The following is a 22,170-nucleotide window of genomic DNA, read 5'->3' as shown; positions in this document are numbered from 1 at the left end:
ACATTACTTGACCAGCTCTGCCACATACAGGACAGAACCCCTCAATGAGATGCAACCAGACCACATGTGGAGTTAATCCTGTAGGTAAACCAGACTTAACCCAGGGCAATCTCTTCCTATATCTACAGCAGTGTGGTGAGAATAAAGAGTTAACCTTTATCATGTGTTTACAGGCGTACAGACAGAAAGCATCATGTAATTACCAAGGACTACTACAAGTTAGAGGTGACAGTGAAAATACAGCTTTATGGGATCACAGCCGCATAGTGCTAGCATTTTAAGAACTCAGAAAAGGCACCCAGTTTTTAGACTAGTTCAGTCTTTGGGGGTGGCTGGGAACAGGGAAGGAGTGGAGAACAAGCTGGAGCCCTGTCAATAACCAATTTTAGAACCTTTGGGAGAAGAGAGATGCATATTCCTATTTTTTAATTATAGAAAATCCTTGTGCTCATCAGATTTCTTGCCACTTAATTTTTATTTCCTCTTTTTTCAAGATCTTATTTTTGTAAGTAATCTCTACACCCAACATGGTGCTTGAAATCATATCCCTAGCATCAAGAATCATGTGCTCTACAAACTGAACCAGCCAGGGGCCCCTCTTGCAACAGAAAGTTTTAAATGTCCATCCTTACTAATTGTTCTCCTCAATACTTTCCGTCCCTGGCCAATTCCCCCAAGGATGGTTCTGTGACACATCGTGTCTAAAACACTGGATTTATTGATTAGAATGAAGGGAATATCCAAGTGCAACGGTTCTGCTGCCATTCTTGCAATTTCTGGGCAACAAACCACACAGTAAAGACTTCTTCAGAGTCTACTTTAAAGGCAAAATAATGTTGAAGAACAATGCTTTCTGGTATCCACGCAGGTCTGAGCCCACCAAAAGCAAGCTTATTCTCCAAACCCTCAGAATGGAAAAGCATTCTCAGTGCAGATTGGTGCTCCATCATCCATGGGCCAGGATAACCCTGAGAACTTTTTCTCTGGGGTATCTAGATAGGGGGTTGTTTAAGGAATCTACAGCACTTTCTGAACATTTAAGGCAGAGAGGCTGAGCACACAGTGGGCCTATGCCAAAGGGTCCAGCGATGGATGGGTTTCTCAGACTCCCATTATTTCATCTTAGAGTGGAAGATCTTAGAGGGTAAAACCCAGATGAGCCTAAGTTTGGTTCAGAGTCCAAAGTTCACCCCAAATGGGGACAGTGGAAGTCAGAAATTCTAGGACTAGGACCAAAGTACCTATTCTAAGAAGTAGAAGGATGGGTGTATGCACTTTACTCAACAGATCCTGTTGAACATTTTGGTCATGGGAGCTGTTTACTATGACAGAGAGCCTGCCAAGATGTGTCTATTAATGGCCACAAGATGCTCAAATCACCAAGGATTCCCGGACAAGCCCCACTGATGGCATTTCATCAGGGTCAGTAGCAAGCAGAAAGGACAGTGGCTTCACGGGGAGACCAGGTCAGGCAGTACTGCACGCTACAATGACAGGCATTGTGAGTGATAAAGGAAACCATTCAAAGAGTGGCAATAAATTTTATAAGACACCTCCACCCTGTGTGCAGGGACAGCCAAGAGGGTTGATGGGGGAAAGAAACAAGCAGTGTCTACTGGGCCAGGAAGTGGTAGACCAAAGCCCCAAGGCTGCTGTACGAGTCTATTCCACTCTGGCTCATACAATCAGCTCTTTGATGGCAATAGCACAAGTTAACCTCAGTCAAAGGATTAGCTGTACTAATAGAACATAAACTGAGGTTATATCTCTTGAATAAATATATCATCATTGGACATGTGTGGAAAAGGCATCATGCAAGGACTCTTGTTCAAGGAGCTTCCAAATGCTCTCGAGAATGTATATGTAATATAAATGTATGTAACACCATAAACTTTACTCAAACACATGGCTGGCTTCATTTATAATTCTTTCAATCTTGGACAAACTCATCTATGCGGGGTATGGTAACCAGCTTCCAATGTGACACATAACGTGGTCTCCCTCTGGGTTGTTGTTGGGTTTTTTTAAGATTTTATTCATTTATTTGAGAGAGAGAGAGAGAGAGCATGAGAGAGAGAGACATTAGCAGTGGAGAAGGAGAAGTAAACTGCCCATCAAGCAGGAAGCACTATGTGGGGCTCAATCCCGGGACCCTGGGATCATGACCTGAGCTGAAGGCAGACACTTAAGGGACTAAGCCACCCGGCTGCCCCTGCCTCTGGATTTATTCTGCTGTGTGCTTGCCTCCCATTTTGTACTGGGAATTTGATATGAATGACCAATAACATACAGCAGAAGTGGAGCACCATTCTGTAAAATTCAACAGAGAATAGATAAAAGCCATTATAAGAGCTGAAAAACCGTAGAGCTCGCACTGCCTGCTCCCAGTACATGCTATTTACAGACTTTCCTAAGTTTTTTCCATCTGCCTTCTCTTAAAGGAAATGAGTATACACAACCAAGTCCTACAACTGCTTTGTTGAGTCCAATCATCTGCCTGTTATGCACAACTAGTTTAGGGCTGAGGTACTTGCAAAGAAGTTAAAATGGCCTGAAAATTAGCCTAAGAGCGCATAATCTCCCTAAACCACATCCACTTGGAAGCATTAGAGCTGGGCTTCCCAGGTGTCACACAGCTTTCTGGAACGCAGGTTTCTTTTTCCTGCGAGTATTTAGTCAGCATCTATCTATTCTAGTGCCAAATGCTTTATCCCCAGGTATGTTCTTGAGAGCAAATGAATAGTGGAAGCCAGGGGGGAAGCAGATCAGTATTGCTGCCTGACAATGAATGAAGAGGCGCTACAGCCAAATCTGAGATTCTCAGATGGGGATGGGGCTTCCAAGGGAAGTCAACAACCAGACACCCAGAGTGCCAGCCGAGCTGGCCATGATGAGTCTGAGGCATCCCTCCCTGACCTTGCCCAGCCCTGATACCAGACTCCTGGACTGGGCCTGAGGCTCTGTCCCCGCAGAGAGGGGTCCACGCAGGCTGCGACTTCCATCATGCCAGCAGTCTTGCTGCTTACTTCCTCTGACTTTGGCACTCATGATCAGCCATCTCCAAACCCATCAGACATGACAGCACATTCCAGGTGATAAGCAACTTTTGACATATAAGACAACATAGAAATATGTCGATTTACTTGTTTGTAAGTCACATATGAGTTTGGCAGTATTGTTATGTGTTCACAAAAAGGTACTCTTAGAATAATGAAATATAACATATTTTTGTTTTCTCACCCTGCTGAACCTTCCTGACACCCCTAGAGACTTTGCTTCGGGGGGTTACTAACCTCCTGACTGCACTTGTTTTCATGACCCCCAGTCAACATTGAATTTCATAGCCCATGGTGCCTGCCTCGCTGGGCCCTCCTCAGAGTGACTTTCCTGTGTCTGGACCCCACTGACACCTGCTGCCAGGCCACATGCCCAGGCCACATGCCCAGGCCACTGCCAGGAGCACAGCCCCTCCCTTCCTAAAGGACTTCGACTCGGCCTTGACAATGGTCCTTGAGGGTCTGTTCTGTGAGGTCCTCCCTAGAGCCGGGCTCTGACAGCATGTTTCCCAGGGGTCAGCAGAGAGTGTCCCAAAGGAGTGGGGCTGATTACCCATCAGTGGAGAATGTCTTCATTGAGAATACCCTGCCATCTCCTCAACTCCACACTGGTCTCCTGAAAGAATCATTCTGATTCCTTTTTCCCTACTTTGACACGGGAAAAAAGAAATGTGGTAAAAGCAATTGGGGTCTGCTAGTCAGAAAATGAAGGAACGCCTGCACATGCCAAAATGTCAGCAAACAGGTCTGAACTCTTTTTGCTATTCTCTCGTTTTGATTTTGCTTTTAATTTGCTGGCAGAACTTCAAAGAGAAGCGTTGATAGAGACAGGCTCCCTGAATATGCACAGATTTACTCTTCTGCCCCCATCCTCACCCCACCTTGCCACCTCCAGCCGTTTTTCAAGGGTCCTAGGGGTCTGCTGGCACAGGTGGCAGCTGTGGAGCCACAGGGTGAGAGGAGAGAAGGGCCCTGGCACAAGAAGGCATTACTCAAGGGATTCAGAATAAGCCCAAGAAAGAAGCTTTCCCCAACAGGAAGGTGTCTCCAGCATAGATGCAGGGCTGAGTCAGCTGCCAAAACCCTGCAGACAGACCTGCCTTGCCTCTGTCTCCCGCTCACTCCCACAGGGCTCTCTGTGGCTGCCGGAGCCGCCTTGCACCCAAAGATGAGAACCCTGTGAAACCAGGCTTCCAACACCCCTCATTGCTCGTAATTACAACCACTTACTGAGCATTTACTTTGGGCCAGACATCACACCAAGCACTTTATAAACATTATCTCATTTAATCCTTCTAACAATCTTATGAGCTAACTTTAATGATCCCCCATGAAAGATAAGGAAACTGAGGCTTATAGCAATGAAGTAATTTGCCCAAGGTGCAGAGCTGGCAAGTGGCCAAACCCACTTTCAAATCCAGCTTGGTTTGATGCTAAAACTCTGCTCTTACCCACTGGGCTATCCTGCTCATCACCCTTAATAATCCTGGACTGCTTGCTGAGACCTGTTCCTCATTTTGCACCCATCATGTCCAATTTTTCTTGCTTCTGAACTCTTAATGAACCTTCCTATTTATGAGCTTGTCCAGCCCCTCAGATGTGGCATGAAGCACCGTTTCTCTCTATATAAATTTTTGTCTCCCCATTTAGCTGTGGTTTGCATTTCCATATCCCTCACCAGCTACATAAACTCATACTATCCCTAGAAATAATGCCGGTTTGGCTATGCCCAGTGTGGGCCTTGCCCTGGCCCCACAGCTGGGGCTGGAAAAGAATATGTCTGCAACACTCCAGTGCTTCTAAGCAGATGCCAGGAACTTAGAGCCACATATCAGGTTGAAGACAGCTCAACTAAAAAGCACTCTAGCAAGTAGAATTTTTAATCAACTGAGAGATGTTCTTCCTTGAAAGGAGAAAAAGAGAACATCTCTCAGATGGTTAAGATGCTGGCTGGCATCACTATGGGATTCTTTCCTGCCAAACACTGATTTCTCACTTTTTTCCTCCAAAGCATGGTGAAAGGAGATGCCCATGCCGTGGCCACGTACCATGTGTCATGTGGAGGCCAAAGTCAGCTCTGGCACTGGCAGAGACTCAGAGAAGGGCACCCCTTGGGGGAACCACATTCCCAAGGCCACCCAGCACAGCTTCCAGAGAAATTAACAAGGAGGGCACAGATTAAAAGTGAGCAATGCTCACAGCCAAGCACCTTCCACCTAAATGATAAGCACAGGGCCCTGCACAGGTGCCAGGCAGGGCTGCTGAGAAGTCCCCACCAGCTCCAAGGTGAGGTCAGCAGCATGACTCGCATCACATTCTGCCATGAAGGCTCACTTGGTTCTGGGGTGAGATGGATCCCCGTTTAGTTATAGTGAGGGCAGCACAGAGAGGGAAATTGGTTCTTTCCTTCCTGATGACATGATGCACACACCGTATACACAGACAGGAGGAAGAGGAGGACAAGAAATAAGGCTTACTGGGGCACCTGGGTGGTGTAGTCAGTTAAATGCCCAAGCCTTGGACTGGGCTCAGGTCACGGGTCACGGTATCGAGCCCTGTGTGAAGCTCCACACTGAGGGTGGAGCCTACTTAAGACTCCTTCCCTCCCTCTTCTGCTCCTCCCCTCGCTCACTTGCTTTCTCTCTCAAATAAATAAGTACATAAATAAAATATTTAAAAAATGTTTACCAAATGCCTCTACCATGTATCACCCAATGGCTTTAAAGCATTTCTAGGCACAGAGCTCTCAGAGCAAGATAAAAGTGCTGGCAGAGAGCTGATGTCTGCTCAGACAGCCTAGGATGGCAGGGGTGCCACTGAGCACCCCTTGAGACTCCCTAGGCTTCATGCATCATCTGCTGTCTCACCTAAAGCCCAGGCAAGTCATCAATCCCTCCTCTGAGACAAGGAACCTGGGATTCGGGGAGGCTAGTGACTCTCCCATGCAGTGAGCATGCCTCCACCCCCCCGAACACCACCATAGGCACCTTCTTCCATCAGGCACAGACAAGCTATGAGACGTGCAGAATGAGACAGAAGCAGTGAGAGGAGGCAATGCCCACCAGCAGGGCCACGGAGAATGAGTGGGAAGCTGAGAACACACACAGCACAGAAAGCCCCAGAACCGGGATGGAATGGGCCTCTGAAGAGAAGCAGTCCGTAGGTACCTACCTGTGTCTCAAAATGCAAAATGGCCCTGGGTCCTGAAGGGAAGAGCTGGGGGCACACACATAGCATCGTCTCCCCTCTGCATCTTGGGCTCTGCCTTGGTAAGGCTCCCCGCTCGGGTGTACGGGGCGCTGACCCAGGCACTGGCCAAAGCCTGCCCTGTCTGCCATCTGCAGTCTTCTCTTGACCGTGTGTGCTGCCTGCCCCCGGGTGTCAGCCAGTCTCCTGCTCCCCGACCCTGGGCCCCAGGCGGCACCACACGATGCAGGAGTCTGGTCTGCTACCTGCCTACTGGGAGGAGGGCACAGGTGCCACCAGGCTCCGGCCCATCACACGCAGGGAGAAGCAACCGCTGGACTCCCCTGCACTGAAAGGGTGCCCATGGCCACTCTCAGCTGTTATCTCATGCTCCACTGGCAATCTGGGGTAAGAAGACAACTGCAGGTGAAATAAATGGCCTACCAGCCTTCAGTTCTCTTACTTCCCCACCTACAAGGAAGACAGTGGCACACAAATGAGGGGCTTTCTTTTAGAAAGTGGTTATTATGTAATGGGACTGGAGAAAGCACGGATTGTGCAGAATTATTTTAGAAACTTCACAAGGCTGGATCAGCAAAGCCTTCTCTCTTTGTGCCATCTATCTCCATCTGGAAGTAGAACCAATAATATAGAAAACAGTAACAGGAGGATGTCCGATATTACATAAATGCAAGATACATTATTATTTTTCAGGAAAATAAAACCTTGTGCTGATTGCAGGTAGTTTCTTAAGACTGCTCCTCCCCATGGCGCCTATGAGCACCTGTTCTAGCCATTCTCTATGCCTTCTTCAGCACCTACTCCCCATACCTGGTGCCAAGCCTATCTTGTTGTCAAACTGTCTGTGCCGGGAGATTAACTGATTATTTAGGTATTACCTAAAAATATTTCAGGACATTGCTCCTATTACGAAATTTAGCCACAACAGACATGTCCTGTTTATACATAAGATAGACGGCACAGAGTACTTCATCCTAGTGCTTCTTATTGGCTAATACTATGTAACATTCCACTAACATGTTTTCTGTATCACTCTAAAATATTCCATGCTCTTTCCATAAACTTTGGCCTTTCTATCTACAACTCCATTCTATCTACATCTTCCCCCAACTTCTCTGATATCTCCTATGCTGCAGGTTCTATTAATATCATACCCATTTTGCAGATAAAGATGTTGAGGCAGAGATTAGTCACCTGCCCAAGTCATCTAGCAAGGAAAGAGCAGAACTGGGCTCCCGGTGGTATGCCTCTGTTGTCTGTGCTATTCATCACTCTGCTATAGGGTTTCTCTATAGCTCACCACACAGACAAGTGTTCATGGTAACAGGGAAGAGCAGAAAGGCTGAGGAATGCATGATGCACAGGGCTGGGCTGTAAGGAGGCAAGAGAGGAGCAGGCACAGGTTTTATAGCAGCAAAGATCCCTGTGTGGAAGAGAGCCCCCTTAGAACCTGACCATGCTAACACCCTGATCTCGCACTTCTGGCTTTCAGAATGGTGTGAATCAACATTTGTTAGTTAATCCACCAGCCTACAGTATTTCATAATCACAGCCTGCACAAATGACAACCAGCACTCACATCATGATGGGAATTTAAACTTCATTCTATAGGTGATAGTTAGCCAGCCATTTAAGTTTTTAGATATAAGAGTCACATGATCAGAACTGAATTCTAGCAAATGGGCAGTGCTGAGACGGGCTGGAGAGACAAAGAGCAGCACTGGAGGGGCCAGGCAAGAAGCCGCCCCATCACCAGGGTGTTCCAACCAAGGGACGTGGAAGCAGCACCACTAAATACAAGGGGGAGGGTGGATTCAAGAAGCTTTTCTTGGGTACCACCTCCAGGACTTGGACACCAATCAGATGAGGGGGAGAAAGAAAGTTCCATCAAGAATGAGGCCTAGGGTTTAGCTGGTGCGACTCATAGGCTGTGGCCACCATTGAAAAAACCAACACATATAACAGAAGATGAGCAGAAAGACAAGTTCAGTTTTGGATGTGTGGATATGGCTCAGCCTGCGCAATGACAGGGAGAGGGGAGGCCTTCTCCGAACTGTCTGCACAGACAAGCACCTGCTCTCCCCAGTACTGTGCCTTGATAAGACTTTACATTTATATTTGTTTTGACTCTCCGAAGCACTATCTCCTAGCCCCTTCCATCCTATCAGTACAGCTCAGTGGTTGAAAGGACAGGTTCTAGGGTGAGGACTATCTGAATCTTGCAGTTCTTTGGCTTCTCTCAGCCTTTGTTTCCCAAATACAGGAGCACAAAGAGGGCCTCGGGTCCTTCCGAGAGCAAACGAGATCATGCACATCTAGTGTTCAGCATCGTGCCTGGCACAAAGTTCACATGCAAGCAGTGTGAGCCAAAATAAGGCCAAACCCCCCTAGATACAAGCCTGACACTGACATGGTCTCCCTGACCACAAAAATGAACCAGGAGAAGTAGCTGATGTTCATGCAAAGTTACAGCATTGGTGGAAAGCAGTTAGAACTAGGACCTCCAGACTCCATGTCTCTTGTCTCGGAACGACACTCCCAAAAATTCAAAGTAACTCTCTCACATTCCTATCATCCTCCAAAAGCCCAGTTTAAAAAAAAAGAAAAAAGAAAAAGAAATTTGTGATGAATCTGAAGAGTTCTCCCCAAACTGCCATTTACACCAAGCGGTACAGTTCTCATCAAGTTGCTGGAGGAGTTCCAAACGGCACTCGTAGTGAAAGGCTTAGCTCAATTCCCGGCACAGTGGATGGGAACATGGCTGGTTTTCTTGAGCTTCTTCAACAATGTTTGAGCTTTAGGACAATATTTCAGGGCTGTGCACATGAGACCACAAACCATAAGCAAACTTTTCTGACCAAAAGCCTGATCATATGGACCCTGGGCACAACCTAGCTGTCACACCTGCCAAGTCACTATTAAAAGGATGGCAGGTACTGCTTTGGAGAAATCTCAAAAATTCCTAGGATACTTCCAAAATGCAATTTTCCAGGTGCTCCAAATGGTATGAGTCATTATACTAGTGTTCTGATTTCACTTGCTGGTACTAGAGATATTCCTTGGGTTCAAAGGAAAACTTCAAACAACAAAAAAAGCTGCTTCTCAAAATAGGGCTTCAAGTCTCTCCTGTGAGAAGAGTTCCCAGATTCCTTCTTTTGACTATACATCATTATTCTGATACATAACAGCTCTCAGTTCAAAGCTGCCCAAGACAGGCAGAAAATGCCTCTTCCTGAAAGATAAATTGGAATATTATCCTTTTGATTACTTATGTGAATCTGCACCAATTGCTACAATTTCTACAATGGCACCACATAATGTCAAAGGAACAAAACACACACAGAGTTTCACTCCCGGCTACAGCCACCTGCAATGCAGTGGGCAACTGCACAAGATGAGCCCGGGCTCATTGTAAGAAGCTTACACTCCATAATGACATGAACACAGAAAATATTTTTTCTGAAATTCTGCAGTGATGTTCCAGTTAACATGAATTTTATCCACCCACTCATCAAGTATGTGCAGAATATTTACTGTGTGAAAGAGACCGTGTCGACTATAGTAGGGGATAAAGAGCATGGTCAACTGTCCTCACAAGGGTAAAGGTCCTCTGGGAGGGACAGGTATAAAAAAATAACTGAGATATGGGGGACTGTGATCAATCATTAATAATAGAAACAAAATGCTGCCGTAGTTCAGAGCAGGGAAAGACTGCTCCAGTTGAAGGACCAGAGAACTCTCAGATGAACTTTTCAAGGTATATTTATTGTGTAGAAATGGGGACACTGGAGAGAATCCCTAAATGATTGTGGATATAAAATAGAAAGATCTAATTAAGGTTGTTCTTTTCTTTTTAAATAGGCTGGGCACGGAGCCTAATATGGGGCTTGAACTCATGAGACAGATGCTTGACCAACTGAGCCACCTACTGCCTCTGATTGCGGTTTTTCCACTCCCACTCCAAGTCCACTACTAAGGATGCATACTGTCTTAATTTTAAAAAGGAAAAAATTTTTTAAAAAAGGAAAAATTGAGAACTCAAAATATTCACCATTTTATTGTCTAATACTTTGCTAAAATTATTTTGGTCTGATTGTGTTCCTTAGTGTTCAAACCTTTTTCATATGCCCAAGGGCAAGGTGAAAAGAAATGCAATGGGCTCTGTCACTGGCATTGTTTATTAATTTATTTTTTTTTTATAGATTCTTCTATCTAGAAAGAAGAGTTGGAGTTTTTTCCTGGCACAAAGCTAATGGGTCTCAAGATTGATATAAATGCAATTATTCTGTGGAGTAGACAGTCTAAAGAAGGGTTCAGCTTTTAATGAACCTTGCTTTCTTGCCATTAAAAGCCTATAATGAGACAAGATCTTAAGGACTTTCTGCAGCTACTGTGGGCGAACCCTGCTGCGGGCCAGTGCCTGGCTGAGGCTGGTTTCCCACTTGCAGGCCTAGTCATACAACCGGCATAAGCACAAACACAACAAAATGAAGGCCACCTCTGTTACACATTCTACAGCCTCAGTCTAAGAATAGGACCAAAGAAGCTGAAGAGAAAACAAGGAGACGGTCTCCACGGGGGACACCTGCCCAGGCCACGCCGGCTCTGAGAAGTGACCAAGGAAACTGACAGAGTGCAGAACACACACTGCCTTCAGTGTCACACCCAAAGCCGAAAAGCAAGCATGCCCCTCAGTATGGAAACTTTGTGTTCTTTGCCCAATGTATTTGGGAAGGCCAAACTCTTCCTCCAGGGCGCACGATCCTCCTCATTGCAAAGGTGATGAAAAGTAATGTCAATTTTCGTTAAACAGATGTGAAACTGCTTTGCGGAACACAAAGGAAAATCCTCACAGTGGGTGGTATCCTGACTGCTTTCATCTTCATTTTGACTGGTGCGAAGAACTTGCAGATGTTTCAAAGGAAGACTGCTTGAGAAAACCAAATTAGGAGGTGATAATCGGAAAACCAGATCCTGGCTTACATAGGAATTGGAATTCAATCAAGTCTGTTCTCAGGTCACTGGCACCTGTCTCTCCCTTGCAGCCCCATCTGCCCCCTCAGCACTGCCCCCTCCACACAGTGCCCATCTCTCCCCGGCACCAGGTGTGTTCCAGGGCCTCCCCTGCAGAGCTCTGCCTGTGACCACATTCAGCCTCCCATTCCCCCAGAGAGAGGAGGGGCAGCCAGCAGAGGCCACTCAGCATGCGGGGCCCTAGGGAAAGGACACGGGATTGCGGGGCAGGGGCCCTGGTTTCCATGCCAGACACCTGCATTCCCTTCATAGGAGGGCAGGAGAGCCATTTTGCAAAGGCCTTTAACTTCAAAATTATAGATAAATTTATGATTTACAGATAAAAATTATAAATAAAATGAAAAATGCTTTCTTGACTGATAATGATGTTACTTAACATCATTACCTATTAGGAGTTCTAACCTATGACAGCCAATCGGAAATTAAAGTAAACCACTGCTGAAAATATCATGTAATTTATAGGAAAATGTGTACTTTACAAACTTCAATTTATTTTTTTTTACAAACTTCAATTTAAATACTACTTTTCTGAAATATATCCCGAGTAAAGTAAAATATAACCAGATTAAAAAATACTTGGCTTACTATTTTTAATACTACAATTACCAAAGCTCTGGTCATTCTAGGACTAGATAAAATGTTAACAAAGTCCTTAGATGGCACAAGTAGCCTAACAAACATTTACCGAACACTCATTAAGTGCTAAGTCTAGTTCAAGGTATTAGACATCTAGCTCTATCAATACAGATAGATAGCTATCTTACTCACTCATCTATAGATGCATAGACATAAGATCAAAGCACAAATACACAAATATAGATGTATCTCAAGATATAAAGATGAACACGGTAGAGCTCCTGGCCTCAAGGAGTTTAAGGTATAGTGAAGGAGACAGACACATGAACAGATAAGTCAATAAGCTAATTGCTATAATAGAGGAGCTAAATGTAAGAAGAGATGGACATAGAGCAGGGCACTCAACCCAACCTAGGGTTCCAAAAAGGCCTTCTGTAGGTGATGACACCCGAGGTAGCCTTGAAGGAAGAGGGTAGCAAGGCAGACAAAGAATGAAAGAGCATTTCTGGCAGAAATAGCCAAATGGCAGAGCTCAGAGGCGTAAGGCAATATGGTGGATACAGACCATGCAGGCAGATCAGGGTGGCTGGAGTGTGGGGTGAAGCTGTAGGATCAGGCTGTGGGGATCAGGACATAGAATCTAGGGAAGAGATTATGAATTTGGGTCATGTTAAATTGCAGTGCTCTAAAACATCCACCTAGAGATGGGGTATAAGCCTATTAGAGAGGAAGTCTAGCCTGGAGATACTAGACTGGTGTCATCAACAAAATATGATCACTGAACCCTAAGAGTGAATGAGACAACTTAGGGAAAGTACAGAGCAAGAGGCACATCTGGTGCTGAGTCTGCAGAACCTCCAACGGCCTCCAACTCTATACCGTCATGACCTTGAGACAACGGCCCAGGGCGGTAGGCCTGAGCATCGCCAGTGCTACTCGTGACTGAGTGGGGGAGTCCGCTATCCTTGGTCCAACATCAGGAAAGCCATTTTCACCACATGTTCTCTAAACTAACCTTATCACCAAGCTGATACTTTGGTTTCCATCTGCCTGATTACAGTTTCTCAACTTGTTCAGAAATGAGAAAGAAAAAAAAGGATGGCAATCCTCTGATGTTCAGAAGCTGCCCCAACACTCCTGGCAAGGCCATGGATTCTCCTACTAAACATAAACCATCTCAAGGAACAGCAGACTCAGACAAGGTTACTGTGAGACCATGATAAAAGAAACGAAATAAGTCCACTTCATCATTTAGTCCAATTGCAGACAAAAAACAAAGTCACTGTGTCACCCACAGAATATCTAACATCCCTTTCTTGGCCAAGCTACTTCTTTGCCAGTCACGTTATCTTTAGTGTCTCCATAGAGAAGATTTATTGAGATACCTAATCAGAGAATAACCTCTGCTCTTTGACAGCATCTATTTAGAGAAAATCTCTACTTCCTCAGACTCTCTTGCAAATCATTCAACTAAAACCCAAATTCATAGAACAGGTTCTCTCTACCACTCTTTTACTGAGAACCACTCCCCACACCAACAATTCTCCACAGTGTGTGTTCCCACTTGCTGCAACAAGTAATAGACCCAGCACAGCCAAACACTGCATTTCTGATGGTCATTGGCTGGATGATACTGACAGAACTCAGATGAGGAAGATATATATATTGAGACCCTAAGACCCTACAAACACCAGAGTCAGAAGAATAGTTACCTTGTAGGAGCAGAGAAGCCGAATGTGACTGAAGAGGGGTACAGAACTTTCAGAAGCTCAAAATAAGTGTTAACATTGCTTAGATTTCCTTTCTTAAACTTGGTGGGGGGTGATGGGTTGGCCCTACTCTTAACAAAATGTGTCTGTCAAAATTTTAATGACATACTTTCAAGAAGAAAGACACAAAATCAACAATGTCAGATGTTGCAAAATCAACAATGTCAGATGTTGAGAAATCAGGTAAACTGAGTACTAAAAAAAATGCTGAATCACGCGGAGTCCACTGGTAACCCTGCAGAGAACCTATTCAGTGGACTCATGGGTACAAATGACAAAGGACGAGGGTACCAGTGACAGAGGAGGAGGAAGGAAATTGAGATTCTGAATACAGAGAACTTTTTCTCCCCTGCTCAGTAGTCGCAGGGGAGAAGAGTGAGAAGGCAAGAGATAGCTGGAAAGGTGTGGGACAGGGGAGAGCCCACGCCATCTTCGCGAGTGAGGAGACTGAGTCTCAGCTCAAGACAGGCAGGAAGTGGGTGGGAGCTGAATCTCAAAAGGGGACCTTGTTTCCCTCTGCTTTATTTGACTTTAGGATTTGGGCTCTGATGAAAAGTGACCAACACCACAAACCCCCTTCCCCATTATAGACTAAGTATCAAGAATAGGAGTGAATAAAAGGTGGTAAGGGAAAGTGGTGCCTTATTCACTGAACCCCCAAATATATATGTATCATTTCATGACATCTGCAGCTCTTTCATTAACATAGACTTTGCATTTTAAAAAAGATTTTATTTATTTATTTGAGAGAAAGAGAGAGAACACAAGCCGGAGGAGGAGCAGAGAGAAAGAAGCTCTTCACTGAGGAGGGAGCCCAACACGGGACTCTATCCCAGGACCCGGGATCATGACCTGAGCCAAAGGCAGATGTTTCACCAACTGAGCTACCCAGGCACCCTAGACTTTGCATTTATTTGTTCAGTCTCTACACTTATAATGGAAATATATAAAATTTACTATAATTCAGATGCTAAATTCCTTCCAGAAAATTGTGGAACCAAGAATGACACAGGAAAATGCAACTGTCCACAAAGCTTCCAAGACTTTACATGTCACCTCAAAGATATTTTGAGAAAGGGATCAGGGAAAGTAAGAGCCATACAAAATGAGGGTGAGGAGCAGTTTTGTTCAACACAAACACCACCCCGCAGTGCGGCCTCCTCCATGAAGCTGCCATGTCCAGTCTGGCCCTGGGAGGCCTCAGCCCTGATCCCCATCACCCTTCACAGCCACGCACTTCAAGCACCGAGGCCAGCGGGGCTTAAGCTCCAGCCTAGAACTTTAGCTGTGCTCTGGGTTCAAAGAACCCAAACCAGTGGTTACTCGGTAGAGCTGCCACAGCTCCTAAATGAGATGAAAACCCTTAGGCTAATTCCATGAAGCTGGAAACATATGACAAACAAGGGTATTTTTCTAAATCCTCATGACATGCGACTAAGGGATCAGAGATCTATCGTCCCTATTTTAAAGATGAAAAAACTTCCATCCCCAAAGCACAAGCTTTCTACACGAATGTAAGATAATTACTTAATCAGCCTGCCAGAAAGTTCACTCAGGTCCACACACAATTAATAAAGGGAATGGATGTCAAATGGAATGGGTATTAATTTTTCCAGGCTGATTAGGCATAGATGGGGCTAGGAATAAACTCCAGAAAGCATGTCTCAGCCCTCCCCAGTATGCAGCTGTGAGTGGATCACCCTCTGTTTAAGACCTCTCCTCTGGGAAAATTCTAGGGGGGCCTAGATGATTTCTGATGTCCCCCGGTTCTCAATCAGAAGTTAGGATTCTGCGGCACCTCCATGCTCCCATCCTTCCACCGTGCACCAACTAAACAACCCTGGCAAGTCAGTGACCATTCTCTCAATTTCTGAAGTGTGAAGTGGTGGTAAAGCCTCATCCACCCCTTGGCAGTTGGTCTGAACACCTCACCTCTTCCAAGTGTTGCCAAGGTAAAAATTTGTGTCGACTATGACTTCTTTGGAAGAAAAGAACTTTATTTTTGACAACTGAATTTAACTTTGCTTTTGTGCCCCAAGTCTGCTGGAGCAGGCCACCTGTCCTCTCCTGTCCTGGTGTGCTCACTGCAACCCAGCGATTCTTTTCAGTCAGATTCAAGTGTTTGTGCGCCAGGCACTGTCTGACCCTCCCAGAAGGTAGTGCCCCAATGTCTCTCTCGCCTGTGCCTCCCCTTCCCCCCGGATACACATGCTCCTGGACAGGAGAGAAAGGGCCTAACCTCCTAGAATTCCTCTACTTCCTGCCTACTGCCTGAGTTTTTCTTCTCCATTCTCAGGAAAACAGTCCTGATGCCACATCCTGCATCAACGCTATGGTTGACTGTGAATTCTTTGACTGTCAGCTTTGGCTTGTAGGAGAGCACAGACCCTTTCTTGTTACTGTGTTGTTTCCTTCCTTCCTTCTGTCAACAAAGCTCTGCTTTTGGAAATGTAAAACACTTGCTTTCAGATGGTCTCCTATGGATCTTTTTTTTATATAAATTTATTTTTTATTGGTGTCCAATTTGCCAACATATAGAATAACACCCAGTGCTCATCCTGTCAAGTGCCCCCCTCAGTGCCCGTCACCCAGTCACCCCCACCCCCCGCCCACCTCCCCTTCCACCACCCCTAGTTCGTTTCTCAGAGTTAGGAGTCTCTCATGTTCTGTCTCCCTTTCTGGTATTTCCCACTCATTTTTTCTCCTTTCCCCTTTATTCCCTTTCACTATTCTTTATATTCCCCAAATGAATGAGACCATATAATGTTTATCCTCCAATTGACTTATTTCACTCAGCATAATACCCTCCAGTTCCATCCACGTCGAAGCAAATGGTGGGTATTTGTCGTTTCTAATGGCTGAGTAATATTCCATTATATACATAAACCACATCATCTTAAATTCTCGTTTTGATCCCGGAAACCCAGCCATGCCTGCTTCATCCAGGCAGTCTCCACCCCTCTCCAGAAATAATAAAGATCTCAGTCACAATGGACAGAAAGCTGCAGGGCAATGAGGAACAATTAGGGGTTTCTGGGAACAAGAACAGGTTAGTTTAGTATTTTCAAAAACATTGTCCATGCTATAAAAGCCTTTTGTGTGTGTCCTCTCTGTTCTATTCCTTTAAACATCCCTCTACTTTAGGTTTTTATCACTATGAAAGAGCTTCCCACTCCCACCACCCTGCACAGCTGCCATTACAGCTTTACTAAACTCACAACTTCAATCACGATTTTAAAAAGTAAATACCTGGACACTCTTCATCTGGACCTCCTAAGTCCCTCTCATTCAGACCCCTTTCCACCTGCCAGTCTTCCTACCAGGCCCCAATGGTAGGAATGCTCAGATGACAGGTGGGATCTCAACAGGTGGTGAGCCTTCCACCTCCACAGATGCACATGTTCAGCTGGTTAACCACCCAACAGAGGTGTCATAGAGGGTTGGGGATCAGCTCACACCTCACCTGGGGGAGTGTGCACACATCCCCTGCCTTCTCTCTACTGCCATGGAAGTAGGAAACAAGCTGTTTGTCAACTGGACTCCCCAGCGCCACACCTTTGCTCATGCAGGAATTTACCTAAAATGGCAGTCTTTTCTTTTTCATTCCTTACTTATAATAAACCCCTTTCCAAATCCTACTCCTTCTTTGAAACCTACCTCAAGCACCAGATTCTTCATGAAGCTCTTCTTTACTGCTATATATTCTATCCTGCTTAGTCTTCGAGCACTTTGATCTCATCTTTCTCCTGGTTGCTATCATGTCTCAGGTCATATATTTTTATGTACTTCACATCTTCCTAACAGACAGTAAGCCCTTTGAGAGCAAGGACTGGATCCTGCCTATTTTGTACGTCAGGAGCCTAGAGGCTACAGGAAAACATTTAGTTCCCATTTGTTGAGCAACTACAATATATGCATAATGCTCCTTGCTGTGAGAATACAGAATAAATTTTTAAAGATCTTTTCTTCAAGGAATATGCAATCTAATTGGGGAGGAAAAAATTAGATATATGAAAAACAAAGCTTAAATGGAACTTCTTAAAAAGAACAAAGATATTCAAAACCATAAGGGGGAGGAGAGAGAGAGAATCTTCAGTATTAACCAAAATACAGCCTTCAAAATTTTGAGGCAAGTCTCCTCTCACCCTCACCCTCCCCCTAGATCAAACTAATGGTTCTGAGCTGCTCAGATCCAGTATTTGGTTGGTCTTCTTTCCTTTCAAAGTCCTAAACTTGGAATAAGTATAATAATGAAAATGTATCCTTTTTGGTGATGTGTGAAAAACAGAAAAAATTTGGGGGGGGGGAGTCACACTGGATATTAGTGAGTTCATGGTTGTATATAATATTCAGCTGCATGAGAGTAGTTATATAATAAAGAAGCAAATTCCAGAGGAATCAAATGCTGATCCCTCACGCTGCTGTAGATGGTGGTGTGTAAATGGAAAACACACCAATTGAGACCCTGCAGAAGCCATTAAGCCAGGGCCAAAGAGTAAATGAAATCCACCAAGAACTATTTCTTGGCAGAACTAAAGGCAGAGGAATAGAAAATTGAATCACAAATGGAAAAGCCTCAATTGACCTAAACTCACTCGCACAGGTCTAAAAGGCACAGAAAATGACAGTTTATAGAGGTATAAAAAATGCCTGGAAGAAATCGAATAATAATAATAGGCAGTTTATTAGAACTCATCTTGACTGTGGAATACTTTTTCCTCTTCAAGTAGAGAGTTTGTAATCCAAATAGCTGTGATGATGATAACAATAGATTTTGTATGTCCACTGCACTTCACAATATTTTCCCAGAAAAGAAACTTTAAGTCCCAGAAAGCTGCCAAAATACATGTGGTGGCTGACATGGCTAACAGATGTTGCCAGGTTTAAGTAAGTGAGGGACAGAGTTCTTCAGTGAGGAGTGTTGAGAAAGAAGAATAGCAGATGTATCAAGCCGTCTATGGTAAGGAGAGGAATATGTAGAGACTGGTTTCTAATATATTTAACATTTTAAAAACTATTTCCAAGTCATCATCCCCGTACCTATTACCTACAAGTAGATTCCATCATACAATCAATAATAAAGGAAATAGTCCAGGATGCCTGGGTGGCTCAGCAGTTGAGCACCTGCCCCTGGCTCAGGGCGTGATCCGTGGTCTCAGGATCGAGTCCTACATCAGGCTCCCTGCCTGGAGCCTGCTTCTCCCTCTGCCTACAACTCTGCCTTTCTCTCTGTGTGTCTTTCATGAATAAATAAATAAAATATTTTTAAAAAATAAAGGAAATAGTCCTTCCCATGTTTAATTTTATGAAATACTTAAGTGAAGCTTTCCAGTTCTCTAAAAGCCCACAAAAAAAAAAAAAAAATTTGAGGTTATTCTAGCAGCTCAAAGGCTGCTTCACCCAAGCTGCTCCTATCTCCAGAACCGATGGTCTTAGATAACTCAGTAATTTACAACTTCCAATGAAAGCAAAAATGGGATAAAGGTTGATTACTCTTTAAAGCAGACCTCCTTTTAATGGATAATTTATCAACTGAATCTCCTGATTAGAAGGTTTAGAAAGGATATATACTCATTCTCAAAATCACTAGTTCAATTAAATGTCCATTAATAACAACAATAGCATTTTAAACATTTGTAGTCATTTAAATAAGAAGCTGACATTAACAGCTAAAAATTAAGATTTTGTATCTTATGACTGAGGTAAACGTAATGTTCCAATTCAATTTCTGAAAATTAAAAACAGGATTCCAATCGTAGGATGGCAAGTTGAACTCATGTATTTAATCTAATGTAATATACCATATTAACAGGCTATAGAAGGAAAATCACAAGATCTTATCAACTGATTCGAAAAAACACTTGACAAAATTCAATACCCATTCATGATTAAAAAAAAAAAAAAAGAACAAACAACTCTCAGGAAATAAACTCAAAAAAACCTTTCAGGAAACTAAGAACACAGGGAACTTTGGGGCACCTGAGTGGCTCAGTCGGTTAAGCGGTTAAGCAGCCACCTTCTCCTCTGGTCTCTAGTCATGATCCTGGTATCCTAGGATCAAGTCTGGCTCCCCACTCAGCAAGGAGTCTGCTTCTCCCTCCCCCTGCTCTTGCACTCTCGCTTGCTCTTTCTCTCAAATAAATAAATAAAATCTTAAAAAGTAAAAAGAATACAGTGAACTTCCTTGACTTGATAAAGAGCATCTACAAAAAACCTACAGCTAAAATTATACTGAATGATAAAACACTGAACTGGCAATAAAGCAAGAATATCCATTTTCACAACTTTTATTAGATCTAGTAATGAAAGTTCTAGCTAGTTTAATAGTCAAGAAATGAAACAAAAGGCATATAGATTGGAAATGAAGAAATAAAACTGCCCATATTTTCAGATGCCAAGATTATCTATGTAGAAAATACAAAACCTAATTGTACTATCATACAAAAAGCCATACTACCAATGAACATGTGGACACTGAAATTAAAAACACAACATTTACAATCACTCAAAAAACACTTGGGCATAAATCTAACAAAACATGACCTGCATGCTGAAAACTACAAAATGCTGGTAAAAGAATTCAAAGATCTAAATACAGTTGATCTTTGAACAACACAGGTTTGAGCTGTGCACAGGTCAACTTACAAACAGATTTTTTCCAATAATTACAGTACAGTATTGTAAATGTATTTTCTCTTATGATTTTTCTTAATGACCTTTTCTTTTCTCTAGCTTCCTTTATTGTAAGAACACAGAATATATACATATAATATACAAAATCTGTGTGAACTATTTACATTATTAAGACTTCCAGTCAACAGTAGGCTATTAGTAAAGTTTTGAGGGGAGCCAAAAGTTATACTCAAATTTTTGACTGTGCAGGGGATCGGTGCCCCCTGACTCCTGCAGTGTGCAAGGATCAACTGTAAATGTATTCATACACTGGAAAACAAATACATGGATTGGAAGACTCAACACACAAATTCTCCTCCAACTGATATACAGATTTAATGCAATGCCTACAAAAATGTCAATAAAATTGTTTTATACATATAGACTATTCTAAGATTTATATGAGGAGGTAAAGGAACTAGAATAGCTAAAACAATTTGAAAAAGAATAAAATGGGGGGATCAGTTTACCTATTTCAAGAATTATTATACAACTAGAGTAATCAAGACTGTGTGTTACTAGCAGAGGCACAGATACACAGAATAGTGAACCTCAAATAGACCCAACTGATATTCCCAAATGGCTTTTCATGAAAGTACAAAAATAATTCAATGAAGAATAAGTAGCTTTTTCAACAAATTCTGCTGCAGCAATTGAACATCAGTAGCCCCTTCCCCTCCCAAAAAGAATCTCAACCTAAGTCTGACACTTTATACAAAAAAATTTACTCAAAATGGATCACAGACTTAAATGTAAGATGTTAAACTAGAAAGCTTTCAGGAAAAAAATATAGAAGAAAATCTTTGGGATCTAAAACTAGGTAGAGTTCTCTGACATGACACCAAAAGCATAAAAGGAAAAATTGACAAATTGGACTTCCATCAAAATTAAAACATTTTACTCTGCAAAAGACATTGTTAAGAGAACAGAAAGATATGCTACAGACTGGGGGAAATATTTACAATCTACATTTCCAACAAAGAACTAGTATTTAGAATGTATAAAGAACTCTAAAAACTCAACAGTAAAAAACACAATCTAATTAGAAAATGGGACAAATGTTGTACCATGGTGGAGAATCAGCCAGGAAGCCAAGGCATTGATCTAGGCAAAAGATCATGGTAATTTAATGAGGATGAGGGTAATGGACATGAGCAGAAGTGAACGAACTTGAGCTTCTGTTGCATGTAGGATTGCAAGATGAGGCAATTTAGATGGGAAAGTGAGAAGGTGTTAGGGTAACATGAAACATTGGTGGTTTAATTTCCTGAGCTAAAGGAGACTTGGAAGAAGTATAGGCTAAGAGGAAAACCAACAAGTTATGCTTTGGGCAGGCAAGTTGGAGGTAACTGTGAGAAGATCAGTGGAAATGGCAGGGTCTATCTAATACTCTCTGCAGACCCTGGGGCAGGGGTTATAAAGTAGGTCTCTACCTGTCCCTTGGCTCCCATGATGCACCCACACTGACTTGAGATCTCTTCTATGGACCCACCAAGTTCATTCTTGCCCCCAGGCTTATACACATCTATCTTCTCTGCCTGGAATGCTCTTCCTGAGACCTCCTGGCTCCTTTGCACTTGTCAGGTCTCAGTGGAGACATTTTCTCTGTAAAGACCTTGTGCTGGATATACATCAGAAAGCAGTATTTGACTCCCAGGCAGTCTCTCAAACACTTGCTTCATTTTCTTCCTAGAAGAAACATCTGAAATTATCTCATTGTTAATTTTTTTCTATACTCTCTGCCTTCTCCTGCAAGAAAGTTAGGTCCATTAGAATAGGGATATTCAATATCTTATTCTCTGTGGTAATCTTAGTGCTTAAAACAGGGTCTAGCATTTAGAAGGCACTGAATAAGT

General features: G+C 43.4%; 1 protein-coding gene across 26 annotated transcripts in view; it reads right to left on the bottom strand.

Moving 5' to 3' along the window:
* The window catches only part of CSGALNACT1 (chondroitin sulfate N-acetylgalactosaminyltransferase 1), a 327,543-nt gene that overhangs the window by 91,164 nt on the left and 214,209 nt on the right, over positions 1-22,170 (bottom strand). The window contains exon 1 of one of the 26 annotated variants that reach the window (XM_077849435.1): positions 6,228-6,711. The exons of the other annotated variants lie outside the window; for them this stretch is intronic. The gene's annotated coding sequence lies outside the window, so the exon portion shown is untranslated. Of the gene's footprint in view, positions 1-6,227; positions 6,712-22,170 lie in introns of those variants that run through there. 26 annotated transcript variants of the gene reach the window in all.

This window comes from Canis aureus, chromosome 15 (assembly GCF_053574225.1).
Source record: "Canis aureus isolate CA01 chromosome 15, VMU_Caureus_v.1.0, whole genome shotgun sequence".
Taxonomy (NCBI): Eukaryota; Metazoa; Chordata; class Mammalia; order Carnivora; family Canidae; genus Canis; species Canis aureus.
Note: the sequence above shows the minus strand (reverse complement) of the source record. Positions and strands in the feature narration are given on the sequence as shown.